This window comes from Serinus canaria, chromosome 2 (assembly GCF_022539315.1).
Source record: "Serinus canaria isolate serCan28SL12 chromosome 2, serCan2020, whole genome shotgun sequence".
NCBI classification, from domain to species: Eukaryota; Metazoa; Chordata; class Aves; order Passeriformes; family Fringillidae; genus Serinus; species Serinus canaria.
The window spans coordinates 82,690,284-82,709,785 of NC_066315.1; the positions used below are offsets into that span (position 1 = coordinate 82,690,284).

Below are 19,502 nucleotides of genomic sequence, written 5' to 3' on the forward strand. Positions count from 1 at the left end.
CCTGTAAAACTTGCTCTGAAGAGGCAATGGTTGCATTTTCCCTTAAAATATTTCTTTTTGTTATTTCTCAGGAAGAAAAAGGAAATTAAGTGTGAAGGTACAACAGGCAAGCTGGAAAAGGGGAATTAAATGCCCTTCTAAAAATTATGTTCCATGTCTCTTCTATAATTTAGAAATTCTTCTGGCTCATACTGTTTTTATAATTCTCAGCATCAAGTGTTGGCGATAAACAAATCTTTGTTTAACAGTATCTTTCTGTGGTGGGCAAAAGGAAGATCACTAAGCTTTCCACCACAGGTTCTGGCTATGTGAGACCTGATGAATTTGTTCCAGACCCTTCAGACTGCTCTCTCTTTCACGGATAGAGAACAACTTCGTTTACTACTGAAACACAACAAATAGAGATTTCCTCTTTAGTGCCAAACTGTTCCAAAATTCAGGATACCAGCATGTGAGAAATAACAGATGACCCCTAAAAGGTTTAAAGGCTGGGGCTTATTGGTAAGCACCTAACAGACCTATTATTCACAGCTAACAGGAGACAAGCTTCAATATGTTTTTGCACATGGAAGTCAACTGTGATGATGATACATAAACGATGCTGTGCCCATGCAGTAATAACACTGATTCATTACCATTGCTGAACACTTTGGTTTGCAAACGAGGTGGCAAAGAGGCTGTGTTTGAACAGGAGGGTCCAGCACAGCACCAGAAAATGAAGCAGAAAATGTGTTATCAGTCACTGCAGTCCCACTGTCAGTCCTTATACAAAGGATCTGATATTAGATCAAAGCAGAGGGGATTAAGCAGTTTGTACCCACTTTCTAACAGCTTTCACCTCTTCCATGACTGTACAGTGCAGGATAGAAATGAAAAGCCAGTTTCCTCAGGCTTTTAGTCCAATTATGATTAGATGGCTCTACTCCCAACTCTGTTTTTCCCTCACCTGAATAGCCTGACACTCTTCTCATGCTAGCCTTGTGGCATAGGTCTAGGTACTAAATTTGATGAAGATGTGTTTGGGCTGTAGTTCACCGAGCCTAACATTATTTGAAAAAACCTGTTCTGAGCTATAACATGAAGGGCTTTAAATTGACTCAGATACACTCAATATCTTAGGCATTGAGAAAATAATTTGAAACAATTAATTAGAGATCTAGCACAATGTTTGTGCCTGTTTTCCACATTTGGTGTCAAAGGAACAGACATTTTTGCCTATGCATAAAAAACCCCACTGGTTTGTTGTATTTGGTTTACTCTGTGTCTGTAGCTTAAGGATACTATTTGGAGACTGCAGGGCATCTTTTCCAGTTTTCCTTGCAGCTGCTCCTTCAAAAAGAGAACAGTAGTAGAACACCACCTTTGTCTTTCTTTTTCCCCCCAGTATATTCTTCCATTATTGTAAAAATACTAATTACAGGAAATTATCTACGAGAAGGTAAAAGAAACTCAAACAAGTGAGAATGGATTGAAAAATCCTTTTCTGTTCCATAAACAAGGTCCAAATCTGCATAAGCACAAAGATGAGATGAGAAAGAAGAGAGTATTTTAGATAAAATGTGCAACTAACAATTTTTTAATTTAAAAAAAAGGGTGTGGTTCCTTTGGAAGAAAGTAAGAATTTAATAAAGCCTTCTGGCACAAATAAATGGATTACTCTCAACATATGAGGATAAAACCTAAGTCTCCTGCAGAACATAAGTAGACTTTGCAACAGATTAGCCAGGAGATGAGTCTGAGACAGAGCTGACAAACTGGGAAAGTAACTATCCTCTTTTTTCATAAATATTTTATGTGTGACTTGTTTTCCCTGTTCAGTATCTACTGCTGGTTGTGTGAACATGTGAAGGTAAACCAAAGAAGGAAAAAAGGAACTGCTAACGAAGTGAACATGGACACAGACTCACACACACAGTTTCAGAGGAGTTAATGTACCATTTGCTGGTTCGAGGCAGCCTGAGCATATTACTCTTATGAAAGCAAGCCTACAGAAAAGAGAGGTTGTGATGAACTGAAAAAGTGTCAACAGAAAAACTGACAGGCTGTGAAGAGTCACAGAGACAGTGAGAGCAGGCTGCAATCACAGTAGGCAGACTCTTCCAATACCAAGATAGGAATAGCTTCTGCTCTGAGCTGAGATGTGCTTACCTAGGGGCGTAGGCACTGCCAGGGCACTCGTCCAGCCATGTATTGCTCACAGAAAGAATGTTCTCAAGCATTGACTATTGTCAGCTTCACAGAAGCTGTGGCTGACAGATGAACTGCTATGAGGCCTTAAATGTGCTGTGAAGACCTCATGTTAGAAAAGCAAGTTAGAGCAGTTAGTTTATGAATGGAATAACCCCTGTGTGGATGAAAAGACAGACCCAGATGAGGCATGAGGAACAAAGACGGCTAGAGACACAGAGGGAACACAATGCAGTGCTTGTTCTTGAGCAAGCGATTTGTTCAGATCACTGTTTACAAAAATATCAAAGAACACACAGTGCTTGGTTGAGAAGGTATTTTTAATTTATTTTAACCACTGACTGTGATTAACGCCTTGCCACAAGGGCCATGCACTTGCAATAAGCTTGGAACAGCATTTGCCACCACTGTAAGACTTGAGTAATTCCTGAAAGGATGAGAACATCACTGGTCTCTTCATCAAGAGCATGTTGGTGCCCAGTTGTCTGAGATTACAGCAAGTACTATGGCAAGGGATCAGACCAGTGTTTCTTGCTGTACCTCCCTGTCAGCTTTTCTACAAAGGTGTCATTGGCTCCCCTTCAGTCTGTGCAAACACATGCATCTTTCCAGAAAAGACCAATGCAAAGCTTCAGGAAACTTTATGTTTAGTAGAGCACATTGGAGAAGTTCATGGAGGACTGTCTCCTCTGGGAAGGACCCCATGCTGGAGCAGGGGAGGACTCCTCTATCTGAGCAGCAGTGGAAAAAAACTGTGATGAACTGACCTAAAGCCCCATTTCCTGTCTCCCATCACATTCCCAAACTCTACCTCCTCACTCCCATCCCTGGGGAAGGAGGAGGTAGAGTTTGGGAAGGGCTGGAGCAAAGTGTTTTAAAGACTTCTTTTACTTCACATTATCCTGCTTGTTTTTGTTAGTAATGAATTCAATTCATATCCCAAATTTGAGCCTGTTTTGCTCATGATGATATTTGATGAGTGCTCTCTCCCAGTCCTTATCTCAACCCAGGAACCCTTGGTTACATTTTCTTTCCCCTGTCCAGCTGTGGAGAGAAAAGACAGAAAGGCTTTGTGGGTGCTGGCATCCAGCCAGGGCCAACCCACTACACACATATTCTAAAATGAGAGCACCGGAAAAACTGAGTGGGAACCAGATCTTCCACATGCACAGGGTCTTCCTGGTCATGGACACACATTCACAGCTGAAGCAGTGAGTAAGGTAATACTTTCGCCCTTTTGCTCTGGGTTGTTCTCTTCACCTCAGAGCTGGGAGTGATATATGTACACAGCCCACCTGCTTGAGTGCAGGAGGAGGCATTTACATTGAGCCATGTGATCCTGCTCCTGACTCCTGCTAATATGGTTCACATAACTAACACCATTTCCTTAGACAAACAGTCATAACATGTAAGCATGCTGGTTGTGTATCACCTCCTCTTTACCCCTTTTCAACACTGCAGTTGTCACCAAGATGTGATGACCTCCATTACAGGACAGCCAGATTCCCTGTCAGCATTGTGAAAAAAACTATTTGCCCCGCAAGTATGCTACCAGGATGTGTTGACACCTGATCTGGAATACAAAAATGTAACAGTACATGAGATACTGTCTATAAAATCAAACTGCTGCAAGGCATGATGATGGACAGCAAATCACCCACTGGTCTGGGACACAGCCACTGCTGTCTTCTTCCCCCGAATATGGAGTAAATCATGTTCTCCTGGGTAAAATCTGAGTCCAGATTATGATTATTGTTTCATGCACTAATTGCTAAGAATTTGAAATGATCTGCAGAGGGTCCAAGTGACTAAAAGGGTAGTAATTAATGACTCTAGATAGTAAGAAAGCTACAATCATTACTAAAAATTTTGCTTAGCTGAAACCATAATTCATAAAAACTGTGCAATAAACTACACTACATCCTAAAAATTGTAGATAACAATAAACTATGCTGAAAATTAAGAGTTTAATTGTAGTAATAAAGGTCTATTTGTACCTAAAACCCTGTGGCAAATTCTCATTCTACCAAGGATCCCTAAAAGGATCTGCCTGTCCCCGTGACATTAGGTGACAGAGCCACCAAGTGTTCACATGCTCCATCCTGCCAACTCCGCAAGAAATGCAATCATCTCCAGCTAGGAGGGAAAACAGTGAGCCAGGAAAGATAACAGTTTAAGCTGCTGCAGGTAGCTTCACCACAGTGCAGCCAGCCATCTCCCCACTCAGAACTGCTTGCCATCTGTTCTCCTTATGATCTTTTTCACTTCCACACCTCAGATAATCACAGCTTCCACATTATCATTAGGAGAGACAGGCTCTTATTTTAGCCAGGATTTACTGGCAGAGACAGGCGGTTAAATAAGAAGGACAGTCAATGTATTCATTACATTTGTACTCAGAGGCCTTAGTTCAAGCTCCTGCTTTCAAGTACAGATGCAAGTCTTTGCCATATGCTGTGAAATGCTGGGTAAGTTCTGAGAGGAATTTTCCATAAAATATTTTGTTAGAAAGGGTTGTTCTCTTCCAGCTTATTTTTCTGTGCTACCACGTTTGGCTCCAGCTGGATTTGGAATCCAAACAGCCTAAACCTAGGCCAGGTTTAAAGTGGTAGCACCCTCTGTCAAAACTCTGGCAGTGTTTGTCTCTGGTCAGAGGCACAAATTTTGATCCTCTCTGTGCTGAGGTCAGATGGAGCCAGTCTAGAGGCAAACAGTTTTTACAGCAGTCTGATATTCAACAGAATACTCTGAAAGACAGTCTAGGAAAGTTTTGGAAATTTTGAGATTTCTGTTTTCTTCCTTCCTGGTAACTCTAAAAAAAGCACTCATTAAGTGATCTTGTTCTGTGTAGTCTTAAGAGACATCTCTTCCACCTCTACCACCAGGCTAACTTTTGTCAGCAGGAAGTGGTTAAGCAATGTTATTTTTCACTGTTTTTCTATGCTCAGAGAACATAGAATAGTGTGAAATTATGCTTAGGGAAGGAGAATAACTGCTACATTTTATGTTATATACACTGCAAAATATAATGAAGCAAGATAACTTACCTGCCCATAGCTTCTACTGAATTCTAGGGGATATTTTCAGTTTCTCTCTTTCAACAACACACCAGTGTCAACTTATTGTTGTTGCCCATTGAAGCAAAAAGTAAGAAAACAACTATGTATCTACATTCTCTGACTTGTGAATGATTTAAAAGCAGTTAAAATTGTATATTAGTTGCTAATTTTCTTTCTTAATAAGAAAAGCATGCGAAATCACATTAATCTTTCATCAGAATTATTATTTATTCACTTTATCTTACACAATAACAAACTCATACAACCCAGGTCTACATTTTATGTGACTGAAGTCTTCAAGAAGAATAACTGTGGAATTTAATTTACTATATACATATATTAAAAAAAGCCTAACTCAAGATTCTTCAACTGTGAGTACAATGCGTATCAACCACATTCCAATCATGCAACCTGCTAAAAGAAGTATTTCAAAGCTATGTTAAACAAAGGATTAATTACATGATCTCCTTACTTCTCTTTCACTGAAAAATAAAATCCCATGAGAAACAGTGTTATACTATATTCAATGGATACTTACAAAGAAGAGCTGGTTTCTACCAATGCTAGAACAGTAAGCTGTCACACAAAGCCTGGCAGTATTTCTGGATGCCCAAGACAATACAATTCTCTTCAGCTCTTTAGCTTTCAGCTCTGCTGGCTGCTACTGCTGCTATCCAGAAAGACAAGCTGTAAAACTGTGATGACCAGGTGACCAGAAGCTTCCTCAACTAGCACGTGGAAGAAAATTGGGGAATAAGGGATCCAGAACCTGTGTTAAGACTCAGAACATTTGCTATAGTTCTGCCTGTTGAATTTGAAATAGAGATAGGTGGAGCTGTGGGTTTTCTTATAGTGAAGCTCTTCACATCCTCATCAAGCATCAAAAATCGATTTTTTTCTTAGTGAAAAATGGGCTGAATAATGTGCCTGGGATCAAGATGGGAGGGTAAAGGCACCGTGCAGTGAAGAACGGAATGATGTCCAAATTACAGCAGGGGACACAACTTCCTGTACTCACAGCTCAGTTACACGCCATCATCTAGCATTACCTATTTTATATTTCTCTTTATGTTTTTCCTGTTAAACAGCTATTGAATAAGCCCTTCATCTTCATAACATTTCCTATTTGGTTGAAAAGATAACCTTCCTGCTCTTTTTCAAATAAATGAATGGTGCTTCTATATCTATGTTTGCTCTGTTTTCCTTCCAGTTTCCTTTAACAGGTACTTTTCTTGAGCAAAATAATGTTTTAGCCTGCTTTGGATACAATAAATTTTGATTCATCATCTTAGCAATTTCAAAACATTTCCACTACCTATCAGAGGCTTCTGTTGCTAAAGTAACTATGAGTTGTCTGTATGAACTACATTTTTTCAAAAAAACCCCAAATCCTCTCCTGAAAACAAGTATAAACCAGTATTGGATTCAACTCTAACATGAAGTTGTGCTGAGCAGTAGAAACCACAAAAAATGACAAATCAAAACCTGGCAGCAAGGTCAGCAGTACTAGATGTGATAATCTTTGTATTGTAATTATGTTGTAACAACATGATGTAATAACATTCAAAACTTCAGAACAGCAAATATCTTTCTTCGCACAACTTTTTTTTCTAATTTGTGTATCGAACATACATACACTATAAATAAATACTTGAATGCAATTTGCAGCAAATAGCCTCCATAGCCTTGTTCTTGTGACAGAACTTGACCCTCAAAACAAGCAAGATAAATTAAAGATATGTCAATATGCCTTTCCCAGTAAAACAGCATAAACAAGTCTATAGGTCCACCAAAGAACCTGCATAACATCAAGATCATTTTAAGTTTTAAAATCAATGTAACATTCAAATTAGGGATGATTTTCTAAATAAAATTGTAACCAAAAGGTGTTTTTTTAACAGCCACTACAAAGAGCAGGATAAATAAGAAGGCACTAACATACAGTATTATTGCTCTGTAATAACATTTTTTATTTTGTAATATTAGTAACACTGGCTTATCTATACCACCTTTAATATTTAACTCCTTCTGCCAGCTATGAAATTTTGACCAAATTTATGTGCTTTTAAAACAACTATTCACAAAGATGTATTAGGTCAAAAATTGTTGCTCCAAAAGGGTGCAATATCTTTTAAAGAAATATATATTCAAAAGCATAAGAAATCTGCTCTTGAAAAATTAAAAAAACACTGTCCAAAGGAACCTTCAAAATAAAGCAAAAACTGTAGCAAAGAAGACTGACATTTTTTGTCTCATTTTCTTTTTAACCTTGAAATGAAACGTGAGAAAGCCACAGCAGTAGCAAATAAGTAGTTCACCACTCAATATTAAAGTCATTCAAGGACTAGTATGCAATTAAGTAATTACTGGGCTGAACAGAACAGCAGTCAACATGGTAACAAATTACTGCAATAGTAAAAAAAAATTTTTTTTTTTTTTTTGGTTAGAAAAAGGAAAACTAGACAAAAAATATATTTGCATCTCAGATTTTTGGCTCTAGCTAGAATGGAAATCACCCAAAGGCAGGAACATACTCATCAGGATGTACAATAGAAATGTGTATCAATAACCTTGAAAAGGAGGAGGCAGAGGTAGGTGTAAGAACAACCCAGGGCATGAATTCACACAACAGTTGTGTGCCGTGGGCAGATATTCTTGAGATCAGCCTTATAACTAGCTGAGCTGCTGATGCAGCTACAGAGAATCCTCATGCTTACATACAATCACAATAATGCAGTCTATTTTTTGTGCCTTCTCTTTCATTAGCACAAAACACATTTACAAGGCTCTGGGTTTTACCTTTTGAATATAAACTTTTCGTTATAAGAAATGCCATTTTCAGCAGCCTAGCAGAACAATAGGCCCCTACCCTGGCAGGTGTGGCAAGCCTCAGGATGTGGTTCTGCTCAGGAATCAACATCTTTGTACCTGGTCCCCAGGTACCCAAGAAGAATGGTACAATATGGGCCCATTTAAGAGCTGGCAGGGCAGGCAAACTAGGAGACAAGTCTTTGCCTCCCTAAGCAGTGCCAAGAAAAAAATCCTGGCATGTGCAAGGCAACAGAAAACAGGAGAGAGAGAGAGCATGGGAGGCACCTGTCATGTTAGCAACCAGCAAATGAAGGACTTCTGAGGGTCCGAAAAGATCTTGTAAGAGAAGCTTAAAATATACAAGAATGTACCTCTACAGCCACCTGAGTAAAGGCTGTTGTAATTAGCCTCAAAAACAAGGAACATACGGTTAAATAATTTAATAAAATATAGCTGATGATAAAAAGGATTATTCTAGGGAAAGATGCCAACATTAAATATAAATTTCCTTGGAAAGAAAAGAATAGTGAAGAAACGGAAAAAATATGCCATAAGAAAGAAGATTAAAATGCTAAAAAAACATTAAAAAAGGAAAATCACAGCAGTATGTATAAGGTGTGCATGCAGTCAGAGGCTGCTGGTTTTTCCTGCTAGCTCAGGCCAGGGCTCTGCTGCAGGTAGATTACTGCCCAGAGATGCCTATAGTGGTGCTTTAGCTGGGATGCAAAATGCTTTTTGTTTAAGTGTGGACATTCCTCAAGGCTAATGCTGTTATTGTTTATAAACCGTAAAAAATGTTTTTTATTGCTTAATAGGTTAGTTTGAATGAATCAGCTGAATTGGTTAATTAAGGTGAATGAAGTATTTGATCTCAGGACTTCTATTTCTAAGCAATTATAGTTCTGTATCTACATTTGTTATGAAGTTTGACTTCATATGCCAGTTTATCATTGGTCCTTAGTAACAATAGTGTTAAATAATAATGCAGAGGTTTTCAAGTTCTCACAATCAAGTATTTCCTCTGATTCTACAATGTGATATTAAATTTTATTTACACATTATTTTGGAAACTTACTGATATGAAGGAATTTCTCTCATAGATTAAGATCATCACTAAGTTGCTTTTAATTATTAAACTTTTACTATTTAATATGAAAACATCTAACACCTTCCTAGTTTCTACTTTTCATTAGAAATGCTTCAAAGATATACTCTCTCGCCATAATTCCTTTCTTTTCTAAAATAAATTCTTTTGTTCCCTGGGCGTTTCCACTTGAAAAGCAAAATCCATAAAATTAGCTGATCTTTTATACCTGGGCAAAAAATACGATCATCTTATGGAACATCTTCAGTATGTGTCAATAATCCTGGGCAACAGACTACAGAATCACAGAATGGGTCAGGTTGAAGGGACCACAGTGGTCATCTGGTCCAACCTCCCTGCTCAAGCAGGGTCATGGCAGAGCAAATGGCACAGCATTGTGTCCAGATGGTTAGTGAATATCTCCAGTGAGGGAGACTTCACAACTTCTCTGGGCAGCCTGTTCCAGTGCTCAGTCACCTGCACAAGAAAGTGCTTCTTCATATTCGTGTGGAACTTCCTGTGCGTCAGTTTCTGCTCATTACCGCTTGTCCTATTCCTGGGTGCCACTGAGAAGAACCTGGATCCATCCTCTTGACACCTTCCTTTTAGATATTTATAGACATTAATGAGGTCCCCTCTCAAGACTAAACAGACCCAGCTCCCTCAGCCTGTCTTCATAAGAGAGGTACACATTATATTCCTCTTTCTCTCCCACAGATTCTCTTACATCTTTGTCTTTTATTAGAATACAGCTTATCCATCATCTCCCATCTCAGACCTCTCACTACCCACCACTACAGCAAGTATTCTTTCTGGTCCATTCCTTCTGTGTCCCATCTTAACCACAGCTGGAGGTCACAGAGTCCTCTACTTCAGCTGCCTAAAATATATGAAAGCCACAATACCTGGGGGCCTTTACATTTGTGATACAAAAACTTGCAGTGAAAGGGGATCATTCCACCATCCCATTATCCATCCCCCAAACCCCTCTCCTTTTTTCCTATTAAAGATGCAGCCATAGGAACTGGGGAGAAGAGCAAGGAATGTCACATCTTGAATAGTCAGTACAGAGTTGCAGGAAGCTCAGTACAAATAATCTGAAGCAACAAAGGATACATAGAGGGTTAAGAAATCTTAAGGGTCAAGCTTAGTCCAACCAATGTTGGTGGCACTGTTGGATGAAAACCTCTGTTTAATAAGTAGCATGATCAAGAATAGCAAGAAGTTTGGATCCACTAAGAACAAGCTGGAGAATTAGAGGAAAAATACTCTAGTGACTTTTGATCAATTGTTGGAACATTTCTCAAACACTCAGTATTCTCTCAGATTTTCACTTTCAAAAAGACTTCAGTGCCCTCCTGGAGCATAAGAGAAGATTTCTCTTCAAAGACACTTCTGCTGTCCTCAGGGGAAGATTCAAATGAGTGGGCCTGGTTAGCTTTGAAAAACAGAACAACATGAGAAAAACCAAGGAAAGGATAAGAGAACAAAAGAGTACAGGGAGAAGACAAAGAACCTCTTTCTGTTTTTCAAATTCTAAAAGCCCAAGAGGGACAATTCTGGGAAATTAAAGACAGCGCATTAAAAACAGACTGAAGGAAACACTTTTTCACATCATGTGTGGTTAAAACTGAAGAAAAGATAATTATCACAGGAAGAACTACAGTCAAGAACTCAGCAAGATTCTGATGGGTTTGCAAATGTATAAGGATATCAAACATATCAAGAGCAATTTAAAACTGCTTGAAGGCACATGCATTTCTTAAGGAAAAACTGTCCAAGCATTTTAAAACTGCACAAAGACATGTGCTAACCAGACTAAGAGACAAAGAAAAAGGTCTCTACAAGATAATGCACCCACAGGATGCTGCTAAAGAAATGACACCTCCTCTGAAATCCATTGCATTCATTCTCTCTCCCTCCCTTTAAAGAAGCAGCACAGAGAGGGACAATATCTGCCACACTGAAAGGCCATTTCCTTTACGGTATTGTCCAAGATGAAAAGGTGTCTGCCAGCCATTCTCCCAGCGTGCTGACATTTCAGCAGTCTTCAGCTTGTCCCATGTGTCTGGAAATGTATATCTGCCTTGAAATTCATAGAGCTGGTTCTACGATTAGCTGGATCCTTTCTACTTCTCTGAGCTCAGACTGTTTTTAAAAGCAGAAGGCACCATATGTACTATATCTGTAATTTCCCATCTCGCTTTTTTGCATGACTAGTCACAGTAATGATGCTTCCCTCTTGTTATGTCACGTTAACTGTACCTGCGCTGTCATGTGTCAGAAAAAAGAAAACCTAAAAACTGTGAGGTTTATTCATTTAAATGAAACAGTTTGTCAATAGCATAACTGAGTGGAAGTGAGGCCAAAACACAGGGAGGTGTTATAAGCGGCTCAGCAGCAGCATTACTCTGATGCTGAATTTACAGCCTTCCTAAACAATACATCTAATGCATTTTTTTTCTAGGACCTCTTTTTACACCAATTTTAGTCTGCTACTTATATTCTGTCTACTGAGCAGGAAGCGATTATTCCCTTCCTTTTTGTAAAGTGAACTCCAAATTATATGCCAGTATTGCTGACACCAGTGCTTGACGTTGCCCTAGCAATCAGACAGTAGATGGTACTTGGTATATTAAAAAAAAAAAAAAAAAAAAAATCTGAAGCATAAGGAATGTCACAAACCCAAGTTTGGCACGACTGGCTCGAAATTCTGAAATGCTAATAATAACCCTGACTTAGGGTTATACACATTCCAGCTTCTTCTGCAAGGCACAGTTGCTGTTACTATGGCTTCAATTGCCTCCAGTGTTAAGATCAGATGAGTCCCATGTCCTCCCTCCTTATACTCTTTTCAGCGACTGAAACCTTTCCACTTTTTGTTCAAAACAAAACCTTCCTAACCTCTCTGCTTCATATCCAGCCTTGCAAAGATAGACTGTACCTAACAGATGGAGAGATACATCCTCTACAGAGGCTGTTTTGATGGGTGACACAGTACTGGAGTCACATCTTTGCCTTCAAGTCATCCCATGTTCCTACACTGAGACTCACAGCACAGCACTTCAATGATGGAGAAAAAATAAAAAAAAATCATGTGCTGCCATTAATCCTAGCATCAGTCATTAATTTTTAAGGGACAGAATCTGTCTGCCTCTGAAGCTGTAAAAAACAATTTCAGGAATAAAGTAATATGTCTAATGTAATATTAGAATAATAACATTAAACTACACTTGACTCCATGTAAACCACCCAATTCCTCTGAAAACATACAACCAGGAAAGATAAAACTAATTTCTATTTACACCTTCACAAAGCTTAGCAAACTTGCCCCGAATTTTAATATCAAATATTCCTTTCGAAACAAGAGGAGAGTGAGGGGGAAAGGGGGAATGATACAGTATTATTTAATAGCAAACTGTAAGAGCACCCTTTTAAGCATACAATGCTCTTGCCAGCTCTCTGACAAAGAGCCTAAAACTAAAATCCCAATGTATTTTCCAAGAAATTACTGTTTGCCATAGTATTTCTTCTCACGTTTATTCATTTGGTTTTGAATAGATAGCCATGTAACCCGCACAGATTCAAGAGAGATGAAAAATGTACAACAAAACAGTTGTTCCATTTCACAATTTTCTATAGGAAAAATAACACTGCTAGGAGAAAAGAATATAATCAGCATGAACTGGCTTAATGGAGAGACAGAACACTGGAGGATTGTGGACATGCAAAGGCAACAGAGAATTGAGGTGAGTAACAGGATTTGGATTAGGATATAATCCAAAACTGGAAGTAAATTTGGATTTGGATATAATCCAAAACTGGAGGTAAATTTGGATTTGGATATAATCCAAAACTGGAAGTAAATTGTGTTTGTTGTATAGGTTGAACTTTTTTTTTTCACTAAGAAATAATGAAATACTGTTGGCCATGTATTTTTCTGATTACACAATATATTATTTGTGATTGAAAAAATATACCTTTTTCATGACTCAAAAGAATGAGGTAAACAGGTCTTCACAGAATCACAGACTGAACTAAGTTGGAAAAGACCTCTGAGATCATCAAGTCCAACCTATGACCTACCACCTCCTCATCAACTAAACCATGGCACTGAGCTCCACATCCAGTCTTTTTTTTAACACATCAAGGGATGGTGACTCCACCACCTCACTGAGCACGATTCCAGTGCCCAATCACTCTTTCAGTCAATAATTTTTTTCCTGATGTCTAACCTAACCTTCCCCAAGCACAGCTTAAGACTGTGGCCTCTTGTTCTGTCAGCAGCTGCCTATGAGAAGAGACCAACCCCCACCTGGTTACAAACTCCTTTCAGGAAGTTGTAGGGAGTGATAAGGTCTCCCCTGAGGCTCCTTTCCTCCAGGCTAAACAACCCCAGCTCCCTCAGCCATTCTTCAAAGGGCTTGTGTTCCAGGCCCTTCACCAGCCTTGTTGCCCTCTGGACACATTCAAGCACCTCAACATCCCTCCTAAACTGAGGGGCCCAGAACTGGACACAGCATAATAGAAAGAACAGAGTAAGAAACATATGCTAAAGCAATGCAGAAATTTTCCACTGATGTGTGCCAATTGACCAATCAAAGGAACGCTATTACAACTTTAAACAACCTTTAGCAATTTTAGCAAGAAATTCCAGTTTCCTCAGTTTGTGTTGCTGGTGGGGGATGCACATTTTGAACATCAAAATTCCAGGATGCTCTTCCTTGAGGCATCACTCACCCAAGGAAACCTTTCAGCATGTATCACAGGTATACTGCACATCTGGTTTTCATTGACTTTTCATTACAGTATCTTCTTTTTCCCTTTTATTTACCATTGGCATAAGCAGTACATTTCTGTAAATAGTGATTGTCACTTTATTTCACCTTTCCTTTCCCAATTTCAGCATCTTCTTACTCTTTAAATCCCAGCAATGCTGTAATAATTTTTGCTGTTTCACATCTAGCCCCAAATAAAGTTGGAGTGTCAACATCCAAAGATTACTCCAGTCCCTGAGCCATAAACAGGATCTCTACAAGAGAATACACCTCGTGTGACAGGTTTTACAACAAAACCAAGCTCAAGGACTAGGAGCACAAAATTTTTAGCAGCAGTTAAGAGGTTCTCTTAAAAATGTTGTGAATTGCAAAGCTTTGATTTCAAAATACTTCATGAACTCCTGACTTTTCACCAAGACTAGCTTGAGCACATGTCAATTAAAATATTTACATTTAGCATATTATGCTGCACTTCTAAACACTGACTAGTTTAATACCTTACAAATTATGTGGGTTTGTTTGATCAGATTATTTGGTGAAAGTGCAGAGGTAGCTTCACTTTCAGAAATTACCGAATTTATCCTTACCTTTTCGGGGATCTCACTCCTTTTCCAGGTATCTTGGAAACAAGTATTGTTTTAGTTCCCTACAGTTAGTTCCCGGTAGTTCAAAGTCCCCCAGTGAAGAAGAGGTCACCAGAACTAGCTAAGGAATTTTAATCTCAATAAATTTCTACGGCTTTTCCAGAAACTATCGCAGCTTCACGCGGCGCTCCTTGGTTACCCATTAACCAGGCGTGGCCCTGTGTCAGCTTAATCAGCCACTCTTTCTCATCTCGGGGAAACCAGAAAGCCTGTGCGCTCATCCAGCCGCAATTCGCAGCCATTGCCATAGGAGGGACGTGAGACTTCTCACTTATTCACAGAGCCTTGGGTGAAAAATCCAAGGAGACGTGGGCTGGAGGGGGCATACCGTGCCTCTGCCGGGGTTCTGCCGACGAGGATGTCGGCGCCACGGAGATGGCCGGCGAGGCACACGAGCAAGCGAGTGGGACAGTTGGGGGAACCCCAGAGCCAGAGCTCCCGGGGCAGCGGCCGCCCGGCGGCTCCCGCCTGCCGGTGCCTCAGGGGCACTGCCGGGAGGGTCAAACCCTCACGTCCCCAAACCAGCACACGCCGCTCTTGGCGGGGACGGGGTAGGCGCCGGTGCCAGCCGTGCGCCAGCGCTGCCATTTGCAGCAGTCGCCCCGCCGGAGGCACCCTTGGCCGGGCTGGGTGGTGTTTTACAGCGGTTTCACAGGAGACGAGGGCAAGGCTGCCGCCATAAAACAAAGAAACCCCAGCCAGGGGAGAACCCCGCAGGCTCGCGTAGGGCAGGCCCACGCTGCACGCCCTCTGCCGGCCCGGGGCAGGGCACGGAGCCCGCCGTGCCCGCGGCCCTGCGGCCCCGCCAGTGCGGCCTGCTCCAGCTCCAGCTCCAGCTCCGGGGGCGCACAGCCCGGGCTGGATGTCAGCTGCCCGCGCTGATGCCGCTTATTCCAGGATTTAGACTTGTCAGAATCGGAGACTAGAAATCAGCAAAATGGGGTTCCATTGTCCCCAGCTCCTGTTTGTCAGAGGGGGTCCGCAGCCCTTCCGAGCCCCTCTCAGGGCAGCACTTGACCGGGGCCAGCCCAGGTGAGCCCCTCACTGGGGCAGGACAGAGCCCAGGCACCTCTGACGCTTGCTGCTGGGAGACAGCAGGATCCTCCAGAGAGGGATGGAACCGGGCTGGTACCAGCATTTGATCTCATCAATGCACAGAAATGCCTCAAAGGCGGGTGTCAAGGCAGTGGTGCCAGACCTTTCATGGGTGCCCAGAGCCAGGACAAGGAGCAATGGCCGATGTTGCGGTGTGAAGCAATATCCTGTCCCAGTTCCTTTTAATATCAGGGTGAGTCCTTTCTACTATGGCTTGATCTGTAGGGGAGTAGGGGATGCCAGTTTTGTGCCCTACTCCCCACTGCTGCAAGAGGCCATAAACTAAAACACAAGTTCCACCTCAACATAAAGTAGAACTTTACATTGAGGGTGGAAAAGGCTGCCCAGAGAGGTCGTGGAATCTCCGTGTCTGGAGACAGTCAAAACCCACCTGGACACCTTTGTGTGTAACCTGATCTAGGTGACTGCCACAGCAGGGGCGTTGGACTGGATGATCTCCAGAAATCCCTTCCAACCCTAAAAATTCTCTGATTTACTCTTTCCATTCTCTCCCTCCCTGAACACCAGCAGGTGGCTTGGGAAAGCCTCAGCAGCTCCCAATGTGTCCCCGACTCCTGGCCTGTCCACCCCAGCACAGCGCTCTCCCTCTGGCTCCACCATAGCTTTCAGTAAGAAAAATCACATAACTTGAGCAGGTGCACGCCCCTTTCTGTTCCCCAGATGTCAATGGTGTAAGGAAAACCTGTGTTTTACCCAGGAGAACCCTTTACAACACATCCCTGTGCACAGCTGAACAAAAATGCCCAGGGATACCCATTTATGTGGAACTTAGAGTATATCCATTTCTGACTTGAAAGGAGTAGCACCTATTCTCTGCTTATTGCTCATTTTAGAGGACACCTCAAAAGCTCAGTCCCTGTCAATTACGACCCAGTTTTGAGGCTGAATGAAGCCAGACACTATTCTTGAACAACTTCAGAGCCCTGATGGACTCAGTTCTGCTGTGGCAGCCCCCACACCTGCAGCAAACCCTGCCAGTGGCAGGCTGGAGCAGGGGAAGGTACAAGAGGACAGGAAAGCTGTTGCAGGCATCATTTCCTGGGATGGGGTGTTAGGAAGCAAATTCAATACTTACATGGCTGTTCCATTAAGGGCAGCCTTAATTCAGTCAAAGGGAGCCTCCAGGTGACTGTAGAGCAGGTTTTCTTGGTCATTCTTCAGGTCTTAAATGCTACCTTTGGTTGCTACCTTCTGTATGAGCCAGCCCTCATGTGGGCACATTACTGGATCAGATAAAAGTACCTCTAGCCCCTTGTCTTAGTAGTGGACATGCAGGGAAGATGTACTTACATAGGTGCTGTCAGGTAATGATTCTTCCCCTGAAGACTGCTCCTGGTACTTGGTGACATATGACCAATGGACTTTCAGAGAAAAAGGTTTTTGTAGTTATTATCCATCAGCTGAGTTTTCTCTGTCGTGACGTGACAGAAGCCCTTTGTGAAGCCATGTGAACTTTTGCCACGTGTTACATTTTGTGGTTGACAATACAAGAAATTATATGAGCAGTTTATGAAGAAATACTTCTGGTTTTCCTGAACTGGTCCTCTGTGTACTTCAGGTGACTTGTGAATCAAAAAATATCATAATTGTTTTGTTTCTGCTCAGCTGCCTATGTTTATCTATTATACTATCTCACTGAACTGTTTTATTATATATTTGATTGTTCCTCTGACCTTCGTGTTTGGTCTTCCATTTGTACTGCATCCTAAGTCTCCTTTTCTGCTGTCATTGGAATTCCTGCTCTCTTATACTTTTAGGGAGAGAGGATGCAATCCCTTTCCAGGTACATGCACTTCTCTGAAGCACTCTGTTTTCTAGAGCAGGCCTAATGTTTGTTCCAGCAATTGATCTTAAGTATTTTGGGGCAAACTTTGTGAGCCTTCAATGACTTTCACCCTTGTTCAGCCAGCTGTTTTCACAAATCTTACTATCTAGTGAAAAAAAAACCCCAAATAAGTCTTCTATCCACCAATTCTATAATTACCAATTTACATTCTTTCATAACTAAATGTGTTGTGGAATTACTTTTCAGGAAGCTCTAATCCCCACAGCTTGGCTTGTTTCTGTATTTGTTTTTGATTCTGAGATTGCTACAGCAACCTTTTGAAAACTAGGAGTTGGTAAGAGTGACACCGAGCACATTTTTATCATGCACAAAATTTAGCAGCAAAGAGAAGTATTATGAAAGAAATCGGATAATGAAAAGGTCTAAATAATTAAATTATTTAAAAACAGGATGTGCCTAGGGTTCTTTGTGGAGCAGTGATACTGTACACTTTCAGGACTGTGCTTAGCCATTTGCTTTAATCACCATAGTTCTTGGCAGAACCATACTACCAAACTCTCACCTTCCTTTCTTCTAATGGCAGTTGGACAGGCTGTTTTGGAGAATGGGCCAGTTGCAGAGAACACCAATTCCACTGCTGTTTCTCTCCTTGGTGATGGGAGATGCCAGTCTGAACCCCTCTGGAGAATGTGTTTCAAAGGGCAGATATGATGGGAGTCTCTATGTAGAAGTGTCTTCACAAGTTCGGGGAAGAAGAGGGGAAACTGACTCTTAGGGAGTGGTGTGCAGCACTCAGGGCATCTCAACGCTGTCTCCTCTGTGTTCCTAGTCACACCCCAACCAGCCCTGGGACAGTACTGCCCAAGAGTAAGTCTTTTCTCTCTTCCACTTCCCTTCCTGTCTCTCTTCTGAGCTCTGAGGAGTTGTACCTCTGAGCACAGCCAAGCTGAGATTCAGGGCCCAAAAAGCCAGGCTGTATTTTTACTCAGGGCCAGCAGCTGTTTGTAATTGGACCTTCCTATTCTTAAGTTGTGGCACCAGGATCTTGCAGCCAAGGGATGGAAAACACCTGATTATAGAAAAGCATAACAAACCTGGACAACTAACAAGTGTTGTAAGATCCTGTTAATCACAGCTTAGTGTCCTGTGTGAACCTGTGTTTCTTGCTAAAACATCTGCTGCTACCTGTGCAAAATGACGAGCAATTAAAGCAGAATTGTCTTTGGGCTAAGGGTTTGCAATGTGTGTTACACAAATTCATTTTCAAGTCTCAGATGTGCCTAATCACAATATCTAATGAGAATCATATAGGCCTTGGACATACTTGTGGCTATGTTGGATTTTCAAATTCTAATTAAATTGTGCTTCAAGTTAAGGAGGGAAAACTTAAGATTTAGGATGCAGAAACAACCCAAATGAAGGCAGCATGGATATTTCAGAGGAAGGTATCTTTTCTCTCCATCTGCTGACATTGTTACTGAAGTTTCCAAGATGTCAGAAAAACAATGTCTGAGACACAAAGCAACCTACAGACTGGACATTGACAAAACAGATGAAAGCATTACTAAATTAGCAATAACAAAGAAAAAAAGTTCATCTTGAAGGGAAGTGGCTCATCTGGTGATGTTTTTCTCATCTGGTTTTGCAGGTCCAGACTGAAGCAACAATTTACTGTTAAAGGAATCCTAATTTAAGGGTTCTTTGTATCAGAATGAAAGTCCTGCAGCCACATGCTGTAAAAAATGAGTCTCATAGGAATGTCTTACAGGCCCAAATGCATATAAGCTATTTTGCCTGGTGAACTTCATGCTAGAATGCTTAATGTGGGATCAGATGTCTGATCATGTCTGCTGTTCTGCAACTAATGAAAAGAAACACAAACCTATCAGGCAAGTAATTAAAATCTGTACCACATTCCCACTTCTGGTCCAGACTAATTTTGTACTGATGATGTTCTGATAGCCCAAGTACCCACTGCTAATGCCAAGGGCCAGATTTCACAGGTATCATTTTGCATCTGCCACAGAGGTGGGCAGT

General features: G+C 41.2%; 1 protein-coding gene across 1 annotated transcript in view; it reads right to left on the reverse strand.

Moving 5' to 3' along the window:
• Window positions 1–14,692, reverse strand: part of DDC (dopa decarboxylase) — a 72,430-nt gene extending 57,738 nt beyond the window's left edge. The window contains exon 1 of the mRNA XM_018907406.3: window positions 14,507–14,692. The gene's annotated coding sequence lies outside the window, so the exon portion shown is untranslated. The remainder of the gene's footprint in view (window positions 1–14,506) is intronic.
• Between the last annotated feature and the right edge of the window lie 4,810 nt (window positions 14,693–19,502).